The sequence below is a fragment of the Schistocerca gregaria genome, chromosome X (assembly GCF_023897955.1).
Source record: "Schistocerca gregaria isolate iqSchGreg1 chromosome X, iqSchGreg1.2, whole genome shotgun sequence".
Classification (NCBI taxonomy): domain Eukaryota; kingdom Metazoa; phylum Arthropoda; class Insecta; order Orthoptera; family Acrididae; genus Schistocerca; species Schistocerca gregaria.
In genome coordinates, this window is record NC_064931.1 from 786,890,767 (window position 1) to 786,908,132 (window position 17,366).

The 17,366-nt window shown below is 38.2% G+C and overlaps 1 protein-coding gene across 4 annotated transcripts in view; it reads left to right on the forward strand.

Annotated features, from left to right (window-relative positions):
- Positions 1-8,072: 8,072 nt before the first annotated feature.
- The window catches only part of LOC126299537 (talin-1), a 267,085-nt gene continuing 257,791 nt past the window's right edge, over positions 8,073-17,366 (forward strand). For 2 of the 4 annotated variants that reach the window (XM_049991526.1, XM_049991530.1), the window contains exon 1: positions 8,073-8,138. The gene's annotated coding sequence lies outside the window, so the exon portion shown is untranslated. Of the gene's footprint in view, positions 8,139-8,496; positions 8,546-17,366 lie in introns of those variants that run through there. The other 2 variants (XM_049991527.1, XM_049991531.1) reach the window with 2 other exon arrangements.

Sequence of the window (17,366 nt, forward strand, 5' to 3'; positions counted from 1 at the left end):
TGTAACTACAATTGAATAGTACAATTGCTGCTAGTCTGACACCCATCAATGTGCAGGTAAAGTCTCCTCTTGATGTCTGTGGTTCTGGAACGAATCTCAGTATCTATAGCACACATAACTGTTCACGTAAAAAATCTCTCTCATACCATGGCAGTTAGCAATGTGCTGAATCTATACGTCCCTCACGATAGGACACATAGTCATCCTCTGTAGTCATGCCACAACATAAACCACAGTAACTTTACAATGCAATATATACACATTTTACGCAAACAGTGCAGTTATCTTTTATATCTCTACAGCACCCGAAAAAATTATGGTATGCCTACACTCACACTGGCTATATGTCACGATGCTCCTCAGTCCTAGGGAAGCACCATCCACCTTTTCTTTCTTTCTACAGACGTGACATTCAGTGGCCATAAATATTGCACCGACAACTAAACCTCGCAAAGTGGCACACATATCGTCAAATATGGAAAGACTCTTACTCAGGACAGGAGCTTGCATATTAGAGCGTGAAACCGATCTCCATCCAAGCAATATATTACCGCGTACATACAATTCATATCCTCCACCATACAAAATCATCCCTTTTACATCAGAAAGCTGTTAGTGAATCGGAGTCACTCTCAGAACTGTTGTGCAAAGACTGTCTCGTCCCCCCCCCCCTCCAGACTCTAGAACTACAAGAATATACCTAATTTGGCATGGTTCACACACAGCTGTATCCTATAGATGGCTCATGCAACAAATTCTGAATATATAGACTGGGAATTATTTCTATACAAACCCAAAAGTTTAGTTAGGTGGAGTATGCTCTAGACCACTGAATAACTAGAAACAAATAGACGAAAAATGATATTTCCATCCACGAATACCGATCTTGGGATGTATCAGATTCGAAATCATCCCTATAATTTACAACGTCAACTAAGGTGCTTCTGATGTCTAGAGAACTGGCAAACGTGTCTTCCACATACTAGATGCAGACCCCACAATCGATCTTCTCTCAACTAAATAAAGGCACAAAATGTGCAGAAGCAGTCAACTGAACAATTTACATATCATTCATCCTAAGAAATCGGTCACATATATATTTCATCCCTGTACTTACAACTAAATATTAAGATCGCGCTCTCAGTTGAACGACATTTGACAATGAGCAAAGTATCGGAAATACACCCTGTTGCCGTCTATGGCTCTGGAAATAGACATATCAGTACCATTCTTATGACTTGACATACTCTTCCCTTAACTATCACAGTACTTGAGGTCAAATCCACACCTTCCTTATGAATGGACATAGTTATTTCCTTCTCATATGTCAGAACACAAACACATACTTTAAAACCCTGATGCTCAAGGTGAACCTATCACACACACCCTACTACTAAGTATAATACCTCATTAATAACTGATTATGTATGATACAAAATAATACTGAGAGAAAATCAGCGATGGGTGGACATGTCTCATAAGATTTCTTGTGAGTGACACCATTGTGTCTTAGAAAGAGAGCTGTAATTGTCTCATACGTTAAAAAACCCGATCAGAACAATTGCTGTATGTTACTGTTATAAGCGGTCTTGGTTCTACAGGTGCACACAAGTATCCATGTTAAATGCTACACTTGCTTTATAAATCCACATATAGCATTACCTATGAATCGCATGGGTTTTCAAGACAAGTACATAACCGTTTTTGTACCCCAAACCGCTATACAGAGTGTCGCTGTCTTGCCTTCGTCTGCTCGATCACCAGTTCTGTATCCAAGTGAAGCCGCATGGGACATGTCGGACAACTCCAGTGTCCTCCACATACAGTATTAACCGTCCCTAGATTGATAACTAGTTTGGACAAGAAGAGAATAGAAGCCTTCGAAATGTGGTGCTACAGAAGAATACTGGAGATAAGGTGGATAGATCACGTAACCAATGAGGAGGTATTGAATAGGATTGGGGAGAAGAGAAGTTTGTGGCACAACTTGACTAGAAGAAGGGATCGGTTGGTAGGACATGTTTTGAGGCATCAAGGGATCACAAATTTAGCATTGGAGGGCAGCGTGGAGGGTAAAAATCGTAGAGGGAGACCGAGAGATGAGTACACTAAGCAGATTCAGAAGGATGTAGGTTGCAGTAGGTACTGGGAGATGAAGCAGCTTGCACAGGATAGAGTAGCATGGAGAGCTGCATCAAACCAGTCTCAGGACTGAAGACAACAACAACAAACAACAGATTGACAGACCAAATGCGCGATTGCATGCTTGCATTTAACATTCTGGCAGTTACACCGGCTATTAATGTACCACAATTTCACATTTGCAATGACTTATCTCGCTCTTACGTTAACCTGTTATCTTGCAATGTTAATCACTTAAATATTACCTAGACAAACGTATTCCCGAAATTTCATCGCTTAATATATATATATATATATTATCCAGAAAAAATTATGTATCCGCCACTGAAGTGAAGTGCTGCATTATTAAACAGTGTGTACATGGTGTGTGCGGTAACTGGGAGTGGAAGATTTTCAACAGTGCAGCACTAGCCTTTTACATTATTAAATACTGTAAGTTCTTTGCAAAACAGCGTTGTATATTAGGGATAAGCCGAATGAGGTAGCACTGTTTTGAAGCGACCTGCCTTTTATTCGAAAGATTGGAGGCTCCAGTCTTCATCCGGCCGTCCTAATTTGGCTTTGCGTGGTTTCCCTAAATTACTTCAGGTAAATGCTCGGATGGTCCCCACTACGACTATAAGGCCACGGCTGATTACCCGTCCCACCCTTGTCGACCTAGGCCTGGAAGAATGTGAATGCCTGTGCATATAAATTACATTATTTTTGTTGTTCTTAAATTGTAATAACAAGACGTATCCAATACCATCTACAGATGAATAAAACTACTACCAGCACTACCACTGCTGTTTGTACTTTGGACTGATAATGTCCTGCAGCCAAGGGCTGGTCACCAAGGACTCAGTTACTCAGGGAATTTTAGCTCCATACCGGAGTTCGCTTCTGTTGCCCGCAACATACGTCTACCTAATGTGGTAACTACTGCACACTTCAGGACTGCACCGCATTTTTGTAAAGGTCTTGATCTATTTCTGTTCTGTGACACATTCTTCACCCTTCATCAAATCCATATTCAAGTCTCTTATTTTTCTTCATGCTAGACAGCAGATGGCAGTTATAAGAGTCGAGGGACATGAAAGAGAAGCAGTGGTTGGGAAGGGAGTAAGACAGGGTTGTAGCCTCTCTCTGATGTTATTCAATCAGTATATTGAGCAAGCAGTAAAGGAAAGAAAAGAAAAATTCGGAGTAGGTATTAAAATCCATGGAGAAGAAATAAAAACTTTGAGGTTCGCCGATGACATTGTAATTCTGTCAGAGACAGCAAAGGACTTGGAAGAGCAGTTGAATGGAATGGACAGTGTCTTGAAAGGAGGATATAAGATGAACATCAACAAAAGCAAAATGAGGATAATGGAATGTAGTCGAATTAAGTCGGGTGATGCTGAGGGAATTAGATTAGGAAATGAGACACTTAAAGTAGTAAAGGAGTTTTGCTATTTGGGGAGCAAAATAACTGATGATGGTCGAAGTAGAGAGGATATAAAATGTAGACTGGCAATGGTAAGGAAAGCGTTTCTGAAGAAGAGAAATTTGTTAACATCGAGTATAGATTTAAGTGTCAGGAAGTCATTTCTGAAAGTATTTGTATGGCAGTGAAACATGGACGAAAAATAGTTTGGACAAGAAGAGAACAGAAGCTTTCGAAATGTGGTGCTACAGAAGAATGCTGAAGATTAGATGGGTGGATCACATAACTAATGAGGAAGTACTGAATAGGATTGGGGAGAAGAGAAGTTTGTGGCACAACTTGACAAGAAGAAGGGATCGGTTGGTAGGACATGTTCTGAGGCACCAAGGGATCACCAATTTAGCATTGGAGGGCAGTGTGGAGGGTAAAAATCGTAGAGGGAGACCAAGAGATGAATACACTAAGCAGCTTCAGAAGGATGTAGGTTGCAGTAGGTACTGGGAGATGAAGAAGCTTGCACAGAGTAGAGTAGCATGGAGAGCTGTATCAAACCAGTCTCAGGACTGAAGACCACAACAACGACAACAACAACAACATCCAGTTTTCTCTTACAGTCTCCTTTTATTCCTTCTTACAGAATAAAAATTATTACTTTTTCAGTTCTTTCCGTTTATTCGTTGCATAGTAGCATCTTCTACGTTTTTCGTTACGGTTTCTTTTATTATTTCCTATAGTCTTTTCGTTTAATGATAACAATAATAGCAAAATAATACGCATCTCATTTTATATCTTCATAAGTTCTTTCATGGATGGCTGGGCGGGGATAACAAGCACTCGTATTTTAGTCAGCTTCCTCTGAGAAAAGAATATGTTTCAAATTCCAAGGAATATGACCCGTTTCAAACTTTCACACAATCTTTCAGCATCTTTACAAAAATCCGTCTATTATTTTTCCACTGACTTCCAACAGATAACAGAATTCGAATTGCGGAAGGGTTTTAAATCGCCAGTCAATTACACACATTTTAAAGAAGGGCTACGTTATTTTTGCCACTACCAACACTGCAAAGTAAGTGACAGATCAGTCAAGAAGGTACTAACGTTAGAAAAGTACGCTTTCTCTCACTCTTCTGAATAATCAAGAATAATTTAGTACGTTGAGAAGACAGCATTCTGTCAGAGTGATCTGTACCGGTACGTCTCGCAAATCGTAGCCAGTTCTCTCTCAGTTTTGTACATTTGGAAAAAGTACTCCATGATAAATCTCTCCGCCTTGAACCACAATTTTTTTTTTAAATTTCTTTTATTTTATATTAACTGAGTCTTGGTTTTACCAGACATTACAGTTATCAGACTACACATAACTATCTTCTCAACAAATTGGGGCAGTAGACCATCTATAATACTGTATTACACAAAGGTAAATTAATTCCGAGTGTTCGAAGAAAAATTATTAAATTGAGGGCTGTGGCAAATACTGCCACATCTCCGCAGTTTCGCTTGATATTTTTCACGTCTTCAGTTTGCTAGATGTCATTCAGTTGTTTGCCAGACGGGTCAAGTAATCAGTTCGTTAAGTTCGAAACTCTCTTCCGGCAGCCTTTCTGTTGCAGATTTCTACTCTCTGGGCGAGCGATGTAGTCAACAGAATATCTCGAACGCAACACAGCAAGCAGTTTCTTCCGTAACGATGGAGGGAACTGTGAGCTCATCTCTCGAATGCAATGCCATCTATAGAGCGGCTGTGGCATCACGGCCCTTTAGAGCAGCCGTGCAGTGCGCTGCACGTGCTGCCTGCGTTCGTTGGTCGTATCGAACGGATGAGGAAATCGCTTCTGTGGTCGAATTCAAGCCGACTGTTGTTTTTAAGCCGCATTTCAAGCGGAACGATTATCCAGGAGAATGGCAGTTTATAGAGAGCTATGAATATGTCGTTTAATGCCGTGATACGGCTTTTCATTTGCGTCAATGCACATTCGCGGTACCACCACTGATTTGAAGATCACACACAAACCTAAAAAAAAAAAGCACCGTCTACAGCGTGGCTGTTATTATTATACCCGATCCACTTCTCGCAGACCTACACATTAAACGTGCTTTCCTGCGTATTTTCTAGATTAACTGCACTGAGAAGGAGTCTGCCAACACAGATATTATGTTATATCGTAACAAGATTTTACACAGTTCTCACGGTTTACGCTTCCATCTGTCATTGAGGTGACTTACAATAGATACGATGAGCGTCGAATTTTCTTTCTGGAGTTTCAGTATATGTGAGATCACATACAGAGCAAGTAGGCTACATGAATTTTATAGTTAAATTCTATCTTTCGAAACATTTTGAAATTTCTCTTGACGTTGCTGTGCGATGATGATTTTGTTAGTTTTTATTACCGTTTAAATTCACGTTATCAGCATGCTGCATCTTTTATACAACTTCTGGGAAGTATTAGTACTTATAAACTATAAAATGTAGGAAACAGTACCACAGTCTAATACATAGAGTTGTGTTAAACTGTGTGTGTGGTTGGATTGATGTCTCATGTACTCAGTTTTAGATTTTCAGTATCCATCTCCTCAGATGATTAATAAATAACAATCACGTTGTAGGATGCATATCAGCGCACTCTCTCCACGATTATCTCACAGACTTAATGTGGAAACTATTAGATATAGTATACGAATCGCCTGAGACTTTAAGACTGAGACTCAAGAATATATCTCATTTGCTATTTGTGAATGAATGGAACACCTGCCATTGGTCCTTAATGTGTAACAAGGTAAAAGTCATATGACAAACTAAGTGAGGTGAATTACTGGCACAACGGTATTACGGAGCTGTTACGGGCGAAAACAACACAGTCTGTGTAAGAAGCGTATAGTCTGCCGCAATCATTTTCAAACACGGTTTGCGCTCTCGTATAGAAGAACTCGGTGAAAACAAGAAGGAGGAAGAAAGAAGGCTCTTGTCTTCTATGGTAAAGAGGCATGAAATTGACGTCTTTAGGATTTCTAATGTTACACAAAGCTGAGAATATTTCGACAATGATCACTGATAATTTTTGTTTAAAAAACTACGCAACTCAAAAATTTAGTGTTATTCAGGTGAAAACGTTTGGAGCCTCCTTCAACAAGAGCTTAGCCCATTTGATTCGCGATTTGTCTCGAACTGATTAGCAAATACTTGGTCTTATATGGCAGCGGGAGGGAGAGAGAGAATCGGGTTATAATTATGGAAACATTGTATGTCATTCTCAAGCTTGCGTGCTTTTATTTGTAAGTGCTATCGAGTGGTATGTGAAGTCCGCCTTTTCCTCTTACTGCAGAATCCTGGGAAGAATTAAGTGAATATATTGCCAAGAACCATGCGAAACGCCTGGGGTCTGTTAGAAATGTGAGAGACGTGCCAAATTAAAACAAGTTTACGTAAATTGATTTCAGATTTCGCCGGTGCGAGATTTGCAGCGTGACAAATATTTGATATGCTGCCTCTATTTGCGTTGCTTCGCACAGAGCTCAAGCGGCATGTACTCACTACGGAAACCACAAGCCCTCCGCCGTTCGCGATTACTTGTTGACAAGTGCAAGGGAAGAAATCGATTATGGGTTTGAGAGAACTGTCTGCCGTTCTGCTGGAAATTTGACCAGCAGAGCTAGCGTAAATAACACACACTCTATTCCTGGAGTTCCTCTCCATACTCTAAAATAGAGCAAGCAAGCTAAGGGACGTTTCATACTGTAAAGCGTCGGAGGTGAAAAATGTAACGTTAGAGACTAGTTGTTCTATTGCGTAGCCTGTGTCCTGTGACTGCATGCGTACGAATATGTTGTGTGTGTGTGTGTGTGTGTGTGTGTGTGTATGTGCCGAAAAGGGAGGAAGGGAGAGACAAAGAGAGAGAGACCTTAAAGTAGTGCAAGGTTAAACATCCTCCGCCTCTTATGAACTCTTCGCTGTCAGCGAAAGATCATTCCAGCAACAGCAGAGTGAGCATACCGCAGTTTTATCTGTGTATTATTGCTGTACAGCGAACCACTAACATGTAGTGAGCTGTGAAGATTTCCATATTTACAATTACTAGAGACAATATTACCAGGAACACATGTACACCTGGTAACAATCAGTGGTGACAATCGAAGTTGGAGTTTGTCGCAATTGATTTTCGACATTTAAAAAAATCGTTTAGGAACACGCATTTCTCGAGGCGTGACTAAGTAATTCACTACCTTAACTTCCGTGTTAAGTTGTGTTTATAAGTAATTTCATTTAGAAAAATGGAATTTATTGATAATTACTTCGCGAAATCGTAACGCCTACCAAGCCATATACGGTAACAGTTGCATGATGCTTTGCAGTATCAACGTACATTTAATTTCGTTATTATCTGTACGAAAGTTATACATTTAGCCACTATTTGTAATTAGGAATAAAACTCATGTTGTTGCTTTTCGTTATACTAATGTTCAGAAAGTTTTTCCGATGTAGAAACAATTGCCCCTTTTTTTTCGTAAGTCACTCGTCGTCAACCAATGAGAGGAGAGCAGGAGAGCTTGCGCTGTGTGAGAGACGTATCGCAGGGCGTGTGCGTCGGTGAGTAGAATTTTGCGAATATTGAGGGTAAATTCCATAATAGTTGGTATTATAACCAGCATCTGAGATATTTCAGTTGCTAACCTTATCATGTGCTGATAATGAACTTTTTGTGACAACGCCCGTTGGTTAGAGAGGGGTTTCTGTCGCAGATGTGCCTCCTCTCGGTGATTCGCCATTACTACATTGCTCACGCAAATGTTTGAAGAAATATTGTATTTTGTCTTCGTGGAGTTATTACACTTAATGTGTAAACTCTAATTTTTTGTCACACCCTCGAAACTGCTTGAATGAAAATTCAGAAGCGGTGAAAATTGTGAAAATGGCTTCTCTAGTAATGAACGATTTTGGCTGTTGTTGACATTTGAATAAAACTTGGCTCTCGGTTGTAACCCTCATGATGTCAGGTTTGAAAATATTTCCTCGAGAACTGTAAACTTTTCATTACTTTCATATGTATAGGTTAAGTAATAACTACGTTTACAAAGCATTTGTATATAATTTTAGAGGAGTGACAAACTTTTATCACTACATCGTACGCTTCTTACATGTCAGTGGTGAATGTACACAAATAAGACATTTCGAATTTTATCGCAGTGTTGTTCATGTAATAGGGAAACTGTGCAGAGGATTTAATCGCAGTAGGGAAAGTGTTGTCTATTAACGTAATTTTTATTTAAGTTTTATTATTAGTACAGACTGCCTAATTTGAAATCTTGTACGGCGTACGTAAATGTGTATTTTGTAAAGTTTGTGTTGCTTGACACAAACTCTGTTGTAATTTCTGGGGTGAATGAGTTTCTAACACTAACTGTTTAATAATATTCTCGTAGCATTCTTATGTCTCATTATAATTGGGTAAGCTGTCGTAATTACGTACGTCATGTTCACTGGGGAACGCCTTCTTTCATTCACAGTAAAAGGATGGATAAATATCGGCACCAAGACCTGTATTAACATGCTACCTCCTCCATTTAAACAAGAAATAAGAGTAACATAGCGCATTCAACTAACTACATAGCCATCATGACACACAGTTCAGTCATATTACGCCCTAAAATACTGCACTGCTGTGAAGTGGCCCAGATATCTGCTTGTAGACTGGAGATACTACAGGTAACAGTCAGGTGCAATCAGATTTGTAGTGATAGATAACGGGAAATTGTGACTTGGGTCCCGAAATTTTAATGTGTGATTTATTCAAGTTTCAATGAAGTAGTATACAGAAATTTTCCTGTGATGGGGGTCCTTAGTTGGGTCTAAACATTATACAAATAGTGCCAGTTTTGCCTTAAGTACATAAGACAGTGGAAATAGTGCTTTGTTTATGTAAATTAGCTGCATGCCTTGTATCATGTGACTGGTTACCTAGTTTGCTACTTACACTTGGAGCATGAAGTTATCACAATATGGTATTTAAACAGTTTTGCACATGGGTAATAATAGCCTACAGTGCAATCACAGTAAAGGTTTCCTGACAGTTTAATTGTTTAGGTATGTTGTGTATGTTACCTATTGAAAATAATAAAATTGTTTAAGCATGGTGTCCTCTTCTAAATACTTGTTGGTGGGTAGATTTTCATGCAGTATGCACCACCTGAAAATTAAGCTTAGGCATAACATATTCTCTTTTTCATTTATTCCACACGAGTCATCTGTTACCAAAGGCATTTAAAAGTAATTAACAATAGTTACTGACAGAGTATTAGTACTGCTAGATCCCTGGTCATCAAACTGTGGCATCAACTTTGCATTTACCATCCAAAGGCCAGTTTCTTTTGTGTCCAGAGCCAATCATGATAAATGCTAAAGATTGATCTTAGGGAATTAACATGAATTATAATCCTCAAATTAGAATGAGTGTTTGACATAGCATTGAAGAACCAGGACTGCAAAATTTTAGAGATCTGCAACATGCTAATGTAGTTTTTGCAGTGAACTTCTTGAATAAATGCTTCAAGAAGTTTTTCTGTCACCTGACTTATATGCAGGTATGGACAATGGTTTTTATCCATCATTTGTGAAGTATGATTGTTCTTTTTAGTGTCTGCATTTTTATGTATTTGTGGATGTTGAACATTATCTCATGTATTGTACAGTTCAGAAACAGCTGCACTATGAAAATTATAGGCTAGTTGGAACTTGAAAATAGATGTGTGTGGTCTTAGTTCTACAATTACTTTTGTTAGCTTACTGTGGTCATTGAACAGTTGGCAAAATTCATTTTCTTCCACATTTTTGATAGTCACTCCTCACATTAAATTAATGATTTTATTTCCTTTTATTGGTTAATAGAGTGAATTTCAATAAGCTATATTGGTCAGCAACACCATTAAGGTTATAGTATTTATTGCTTTCATTATTACCCAAAGAAATTGAGAGTCCTGGTACAAAAACTCATCATAAGCATGAGGAAATTAAGGAAATGCTCAACTAATTCCAGTAGGTAACAGCAAGGAAGGTATTGTGCATAATGTAAAATGTAGCTCTTATTCCCTTGAGACTAAATGCTAATCCTTGCAGTTACACACACACACACACACACACACACACACACACACACACACACACACACACAGAGGATCATCAGTGACTGGAATGCCAAGAATGTGGCTGGGGAATATTAAGATAACTGAGAACCTTCTACTTTAATCATAAAAAGGCTGTGGACTATAAATGTAGATATGTGAGATGAATAAAGTGTATTTTGAAGTGACATGGAACCCAAGGTAGTGGAATAATTTCTGCAAATACTGTTAAGCTTTTTGCAAGTGTTGAGGAGCATATAATGAATGTTAGACATATGCAGAAGTTTCTGAGTGCTACTTTCTTGCACATGGTCTGTGGTGGAAGTAACAGAGAATGGGGTGGTGGGGCAACAGCAACTTTTTTAGTTCTAGTACTGATTGGTTATAAATATTACATGCAAAGTCCAGTCATAACTATGTCTTAGGACATTTTCATACCAGTTTTTTTTAAACATAATAAAATTTCAATGTGAGCAGCAACTCTTTTTAAAAAATTGGCTTTATGTTGAACATAGTCTACCAAACTGTGACAGGTAAGAGAGAGCATACACAGTTAATGTGATTTTCTGCTTAAAAAACTAAGTGTGTTGGCACTTTGAAAAACTTTCATGATGGAGAAACAAGTATTTGTAGTGTACACTAAATAATGAATACCAAAATGTGTGTTATGCTTAGAGATATGCATAAAAAATTGCTATTAATGAAGAATTTCCTAGAATATAACAGGGATTACTTCAGATTGATCAAGGTAAAAGTTATACAGTGTAAACCCCCCTTCAATTTCCTAAAGTGTTTTGTATGACTATTCTGACCCATACTTCGGGCTACACTACGGACCAGTCTGTAACCACAACCAAGACCCCTTTTTTCTGGGGGGGGGGGGGGGGGGAGAGAATCTTCAATACCACACTCTAGCCTAAGTTAGAAAACATTGGCTTTAATTGAGCTGTTGAAAATGCCAGTTGTTTGCTATGGATACAATACTCCTCTTCTTGCTGTCCAACCATAAATAGGTACAACAATCTTATCCCGTGTTCTGTCATAGCAAGTCACATCTGTGATTAGACGACACATTCTGATACTACTACACATAGGCTGCTTCCAGTTCACAAAAGAAGTGGATCCATATTTGGAACTTAAGACAGGTCAAATCTAAAACCAGTGTGTATTTTTCAGAAAGTAATATGCCGATTCATGATAGGCATTTCTTGATAAAGCACTATAAAATACTGGTGATGAGTTGGATTTTTTCAGCTTTGTAACACAAACAATGTGATTTACATATTCTTGTAAATTTTAGTCTGGTTTATATTCCAATGATTATTTAGTTTCTCCGGTTGGTGGTAAGTATCTTACAGAGACAGACCACTCCCGCCATTTCCAAGAGACTTATTTGTATCTTAAAACATTGCTACCTGTAATTGCACTACTAGCAGCTGCCTGATTTTAATGTTTGTTTAGGTATGCCTTAGTGCTCCATCTGACAGTGTCAAGAGTATAGCTCCAGGGACCTAGACTTCAGTCCTAAGTTGACCTGTCAGTATCTCCTAATGTTTCGTGGGTGTGAAAAGAAAATCTACTTGCAGTACACTTCATATTCCACATTACATTATAGATATACAAGGACTGTCTCTATGAAGCACCGTACTATCAAAGTGCTTTTCTCTCTCTCTCTCTCTCTCTCTCTCTCTCTCTCTCTCTCTCTGTCTGTCTGTCTGTGTGTGTGTGTGTGTGTGTGTGTGTGTGTGTGTGTGTGTGTGTGTGTGTGTGTGTGTGCGCGCGTGTGTGTCTTGGTGTTATATCCCAGGAGAAATTTTCAATTTTATTTTGCAATTCCCTGGTTTCACAAATTTCCTTCAATCCTTTTGTGATTCCAGTTGAAAAATAACATGTATTTCCCATATAAGCCTAATGCAGTAATGGATAATGTGCATGCTGTGTGGTGTATTGGTTTGGCCGTAAGTTGGTGGTGTAAATAATTTGGAATGAAGTTTTAGGAAGATGGGAATGGTAAGCTGTTTGCAATAGTAAATTTATTAACAAGCATCATTTAATGTCCACACTTCTCAATAAGGGCCTGGTTCTATGATTAAAGTAGTCAAGCACAAGCCCATATTGCTATGTGATTGAGTGATTATTATAATAATCAAGACATGGGAATTATGACATCACTGAGGAGAATTTAAATTTTAGTTGCACACCTAGTATAAATTGTTTTGCATGGTGGGCATTGTGGAAGAAAAACCTAATAGTTATCTAGTGAACATTTGCTATAATGTAAAATAGTCTACCACACTGACACAAATCTGAATTTTTACTTCTTGTGCGCAGTGTGGCGTAATTCCACTACGTAAGCATGCCTTACATTCTGACTCAAAGCTCCAGTTTTCTTCTAGTTCCTGTCCACATCTCCCAAACTCCCCAAAGGTTCTCCTTAAATGGAGCATATATTCATCACAGTATATACATCAATAAAATTCAGAGACATATTTTTGTGGTTACGTATTTCATAACAGCGTAATGCCATGTCAGCATGTTCCTTCAAATCATTAGTATACATAATTCTTTTGGGAAATAAACTACTCTACACAAATATATAATCCAGTGTACCATCCATTTCTGCCATTGTTTCATGTAACAGATTTTAAATCGGAATGACAAAACAAAACAAAAAACTGTTACTGTAAAGTGGAGTTTCTCGCCTGTCAACTCATAACAGCCCAACTATAATGACCGTATGAATTAAGTTTTTTTCCATTCAAGTTGTTATCTTTGACGCTTTTTCTGCATAACTGCTTCTATTGCTAAAACGCTTATTGTAACGGTGACACCAATTTTTATACAAGGTGTATTATAGTTAATAACTAACTTGCACAGGTGAAAGTATGTACTAATAGAAGCAAAAATTCTGTCAAAACATTGGTCTGCAAACAAGCCATTTATGAAATACCCTGCTAATATGTGGTTACAAGCAACTAGTGACTTCATAGCCAATATTGTTCTAGTAAGTACGAATGTATTTGCATGTAATTTGAGTCTAATTTCCCCTGTGGTCTACCTTAACCAGAATAATATACTACATCATATTACACATTACAATTTACTTTACACTCACATTTTAAAGAACTTTTTCTGTGTGTGTTGCTTGCATTTGTATACGGTACTGCAATTGTCGCTGAAGTGTATTCTGGATTCTTTGAAAAGAACCTGGATCAACTCTTAAATCTTCAACTTAGCAACAGGAGTGTAGTACACTTTATTTATGAGATGACCGCAGACAGACAAATCCAGAGGTTTGATTCAGGTGATCTTAGAGGCAAAGGTACAGATCCAGTGTGATATGTCCATATTTGACAACATTGGCAGTGTCTTCTTACATCAGCAGAAAAATACCAGTACGTCGTCATTCACGTATCACATTCCCGAGCAATGTGTCATAGTTGAATTTTGAGTTTGAGCCCAGTTAGGTGGAGACTTAATTGAAAAGTTTACGTTTCAAATGTAGTTGGTCTACATACAACAGATTCCTTACTGAGGTTGGTGGAAAATCGTAACCACTCATTCTCAGTTACCTTGCAAGTGGCTCATTGGCAAATACATGTTTAAGTGCACGTTTTTACTTCTATCATATATTTTCATCCATGTCAGGTTTTGCTGTTATTTACGTGGGCCTACAAGAAAGAGTTTTTTTGTGCCTAGGTTTGTAGAACTCGTGGAATATGAAACAAAATTTCTTTATCTGCTCTGGATTTTAGATGAGTGTTTTTGAATGTGCAACTCTACATGAAAAGTGCAGTTCTAACTCCATTTTGTGCAATTCTAAATCACATACGCAGGTATTAGTTCCTGTATATTTGCTTTGTTACCAGTCTGCCATCCAGTTAATTTCAGGAAAATTTACCAGACAGAGTAAGCATCAGAGTACCTAAGTGATCTTCAGTGCTAGAGTTGAGATAAATTTGTGACTTCTTGACGTATGGGATTGAGTGTAGTTGGCCCTGCACAATATTTGTTTTTGGGAAAGTGTTGCTGTGAAGTTCACCTAAAATGTATTGTGTTGCAGATCGTTGTATTTGTGGTGTTGAAAAGAAATATAATGAGTTGAATTAGAAGAAATTGTGTAATCATCCTGATGTGTTTTGCTATATATGTGGAGAATACAGATCGAAAGAGAATGGAAATACTATTAGTGACTTTGTAAAAAAAAAAAAAAAAAAAAAAAAAAAAAAAAAAAAAATCTTTGATAATTTGGTAGTATGTTTGGTGATCAGGATAAAACCTGGGCACAACTTCACATCTGTAAATCTTGTACAGGACATTTACCACAGGGGAAAAGAAAGTATGAAACTTGATGTTTAGGAAAGAACCCGAAAACCACTTTGGTAGCGGTTAGTTCCGTGGAATAAATATCACTGGAATCAATCAAACCAAGTTGACTTACCCTGATTTAGTCTCTGCAAAACATTCATTATCTCACTCGGAGGAAGTGCTTTGTGATGTCAAGTATTGGCTCTCTGATGCTAATGAAAGCGTATATGAAGGTAGTATCTATTCCTGAAAGGACAGTTACCGTTGATGACCATGCAGCTTTCGCTAGAATGACATGATAATTAAATGGACACCCTAGCTGCAATCAGGCGTTGATATACTTCATTGGAGACATGTTGATAATGTGTGCCCTGACCGGGAGCATGCAAGGGATAAGTCCCTGCAGGCGCACTATCCTCTGTGCCCTCGGTGACTCAGATGGATAGAGCATCTGCCATGTAAGCAGGAGATCCCGGGTTAGAGTCCTGGTCTGGGCATACATTTTCAACATATCTCCAATGAAGTAAATCAATGTCTGTTTGCAGCTAGGGTGTTTATTTAATAATCATTTCTATTGAAAGTGACAGTAATTATTAGGGGACATTATCAATTCCTCAACGTTTCAACCAGGCTGAGTAAACATGTTCACTGCTATACGTATAGTGATGGATGTTTCACCGACAGGCCAGACAGTGGCGTCACGCGAGAGGCTCTATCGTGGCTGCATGGGACCTCATGACAGTCAGTGTGTTAATGCCCTCAGCAGAGATCTCTAGCTATCTAAAGAAGCTTATGAATTTATGAATGACAGAAATTTACTGGACACAGGAACCAAAATTAACTTTTACTATGCAAGAGAAACGGGTCTGCTGTACATCTCCTGTCAAGATGATGATCTTTTATTTTATCATTGAAATTTAGAAGTGTCCTGGAAAAAAATGGATCTTTCTGAATATTTTCCAGATGACTGGTGCATATTTGTTGCAGTTCAAAGTGAAAATTGAAATGTGGTGTTCTATACAGTGAGAACAAATATAGTTTAATTCTAGTTGCTAACTCAGTGTAACACCATAGCTTTGTCTTGGAGAAGATAAAGTATCATGAACATCAGTGGGTGATTTTTGTGAACTTAAGCAATATGGTAAAGTTTCTCCTTGGACAGCAAAGTGGCCACACCAAACATTCTTGCTTCTTGTTGCTCTGGAACAGCACAGACAAAACATGACTGGGTTAGAAAAGAGTGGCCTAAGATAGAAAACATGGATGTTGGGGAAAAGAATGATATAAATGGCCCCTTGGTTGAATGAGAGAAAATAATCTTTCCTCCACTACATATCAAACTGGGCCTTATGAAATAGTTTTTAAATGCTCTTGATAAGAATGGATCACGCTTTGCATATATATGTAGGGGGAAATGCCTCACTTATGTATGGAAAAAAATTGCAGCACAAATATTTAACAGCCCACAAATAACACAACTCCTTTAGCATCCGCCCTTCATAAATTCGATGAATTAGGTGTAACGAAAAGTCTGAACGTCATTTGCTGTAACTGTCAGAAGTTTTCAGGGAAAATGCAGAGCTGAAAACTAAGTTGAACTGGCAGATGTGATACTTAAGTTTCAGATCCCTTTGGTGTAACATGAGTATTAAGGTGCACTATTTACACAGCCACTTACTGTTTTCCTGAAAATTTAAGAGACAACAGTGAGAAACAAAGTGAAAGATTTCGCCAGAATGTTAAAACCATGGAGAGCCGTTGTCATAGGATTTGGGATAATCATGTTGTGAGAATTACTGCTGGAGTTTAAAAATGGGTTATTTCAAAATATGTTCAAAAATATACTGAAGAAGAGTCTGAAGTTTGATGACTTTTCATTATATTTTGTATATAATAATATTTTTTTCAATCCCAAAGAAAGCAGGTGTTGACAGATGTGAAAATTACCGAACTATCAGTTTAATAAGCCACAGCTGCAAAATACTAATAAGAGTTCTTTACAGACCAATGGAAAAACTAATAGAAGCCGACCTCGGGGAAGATCAGTTTGGATTCCGTAGAAATACAGGAACACGTGAGGCAATACTGACCTTACGACTTATCTTAGAAGAAAGATTAAGGAAAAGCAAACCTATGTTTCTAGCATTTGTAGTCTTAGAGAAAGCTTTTGACAATATTGACTGTAATACTCCCTTTGAAATTCTGAAGGTGGCAGGGATAAAATACATGGAGCAAAAGGCTATTTAAGATTTGTACAGAAACCAGATGGCAATTACAAGAGTTGAGGGGCATGAAAGGGAAGCAGTGGTGGAGAAGGGAGTGAGAAATGGTTGTAGCCTCTCTCTCCAATGCTATTCAATCTGTATATTGAGCAATCAGTAAAGGAAACAAA